The 2,445-nt window shown below is 41.5% G+C and overlaps 1 pseudogene; it reads left to right on the top strand.

Annotated features, from left to right (window-relative positions):
* Nucleotides 1-927: 927 nt before the first annotated feature.
* LOC105989612 lies at nt 928-1,948 on the top strand (annotated as a pseudogene).
* The last annotated feature ends 497 nt before the right edge of the window (nt 1,949-2,445 follow it).

Below are 2,445 nucleotides of genomic sequence, written 5' to 3'. Positions count from 1 at the left end.
TTAAAATGTTATATATGTACAAAACATGTGGTTACATTTTTGAAAAATTGGCCCAAAACTACCTACTCATGGTGGGTTTTTCTTTTTTTTTTTTTTTGTCCGTTGTGTGGCTTGACCTCAGGTCTCTACCACTTGAGCCACAGTACCCACCATTGCAGGTTTTTGAGTGGTTAATTGGAGATAAGAGTCTCAGGAGGGTCTTTCTGCCAGAGCTGGCTTTGAACCACAATGCTCAGATCTCAGCCTCTTAGTAGTTAGGACTACAGGCCCAGTTATTAATTCTCAGTTAGGTTTTTCTCTTAATCCTACTTCTCTTCTGAGGAATGTGTTGATAAAATAAACACGTATTTAAAGGTCACTTTCATATTTTCTCCCAAGTTCTGTTGTGTTGATAAAATAAACACGTATTTAAAGGTCACTTTCATATTTTCTCCCAAGTTCTGTTGTCTATATCATTTTATTTTTAGATCATTTTCCATCCTGTCTTGAACTTTACTACAGCACATTCCCAATCAGAGAAGGTAGGAATAGTTGGTACTCACACCATCATTCTCCACCTGGAGATTCACAACTTAGTGCAAATGTGTAACATATGCTAGCTCTCAGTCCTACTTTCCTGAGCTTTGGCTGCTTTGCCTTCAGGAAAGTGTTAAAATAACGGAGGAAGTGAAATATCACTTTGCTCCTTCGAATTATACGCAAACTCTGCTACATTAACCACTTTGACTTTTTCCTCTAGATCATTTCGATCAGCATCCAAACATGATACCATATGTCCATTTTTCCTCCCAAACCAGAAACCCCAAAATTTAAAACAACCATCTTTCTTAAAAAATAACCTCTTCAGTTCTTGGGGGAGGGGGGGAATGCTGACTTTCACCCTTGCCCTGAGTCCCCTCTGCCTTTGCCAACCTCAGGTCCCGCAGGATGCCCTCGCTGCCCCGCGGCTTCCATTCCCCAGCTCCCCAGGACATGGGACCCCCAGAGTTTGACTGAGTAGCGGGAGATGCTGAGGCGCCAGGAGAGACTTTTACACAAGGAACAGAAAATGCATTTGCAGATTGCCTGACAAAGGTAAAAAGGTCTTTGGCACCGTTGACAAACTGAAAGCTGCTATTGCAGAACGTGAAGAGGTTAGAGGAAAAAGTGAACTGTTTTATCCTATTCGTTTTGACTATAAGCTAAGGCAAAAAGCGATTTCAAGAGTTCATGTGGATGGAGATAAGCCCCAGAATTCTGTCCAGATACTTGATACTTCAGCACCAGTTCCTGGCTGTTTCCCTGTGGCTAGCATCAAAAGTCATCTAAACCTCCAGAAAGCAGGGACTTGTGCATCCTGCTCACACAGGCCAGGAAGACACTCCCGAGGCTGAGGACTCAGTGAGCAAGGGCCCAGCTTCCAGCAGCCGCGATCCTTGTCTGGAGCTATTGAGCATCTCCCCCAGCACTGTGCTTCAGACTGAGAAGACATTTCCTGCAGCCTTGACAACCTGTTTATTGACGGGTTAAAAAAAATCACGCTGGCAGATCAAGTTGAACACCATTCAGAGGAAAACCTGAGTGCTGAGAATTCAACAGTCCTTTACAGTGGGACTCCTAAGAAGCCTCATCACATGGAATGCTAGAAATGCAAGCACCAAACCCAGTGCCCCTGCCACATACATTTAAAACTAACCTGTTGGCATCACAGAAGAGCAGCATCTTGGTGACATCACTGCAGCGAGACTCCTACCACTTCACCATTTGCCTACACAACTGCTCTGTAAAGGAGTCCTTGGCTCTTCAGAAACAGAATTATGAGGAGATGCAAGCGAAGCTCGCAGCACAAAAAACTAGCTGAAAGACTGAATATTAAAATGCAGAACTATATCCAGAAGGGAAGTGTTTGGGAAAATACGGAGAAGTAAAGGATGAAGATGATGAGCAGTCCTCTGATGATGGATTCTGAAGATGGGAACAGAAATAATCTAAGCCTGTGACTGTCAAGATGTTATTATTTTACATCAAACTTCCAAGCAAGCATCAAGATCAGTGTCAGACATTGAGGGTTAATTTTTATAAAGTTACGCAAAAGTAACTACAAGAAGCTACAATAGAAAGCCCATTGATCTTTCAGGAGATGATTTTTATATGTTTGAAACGTTTAATATCCGAGTATTGTGTTTAACCACGTTGTATTAAAGTTTTGCAATATGCTATGCACTTGTCTGATATTTTATTATGTAGTAAAGCACATTGGTGCATTTTTTCCTTTAAGTCAAATGAAAGCAGTTATTTTTGTTTTTTCCTTATTTTTACCTCTATTAAATCGCATTTATTACGTGTCGTTTGGTGTAATATTTGGTTGTTCCAGACACCGAGTATGAGTTAGGAAGAAGTAGTTCCCTTCTTTTTTGTAATGAAGGGTGCAGTGGAAGGAATTGGAGGCATGTTTTCTTGGAATTA

Source organism: Dipodomys ordii, unplaced genomic scaffold (genome assembly GCF_000151885.1).
Source record: "Dipodomys ordii isolate 6190 unplaced genomic scaffold, Dord_2.0 Scaffold57, whole genome shotgun sequence".
Classification (NCBI taxonomy): Eukaryota; Metazoa; Chordata; class Mammalia; order Rodentia; family Heteromyidae; genus Dipodomys; species Dipodomys ordii.
The sequence above is the reverse complement of the archived record's forward strand: the minus strand, read 5'-3'. Positions and strand labels throughout refer to the sequence as shown.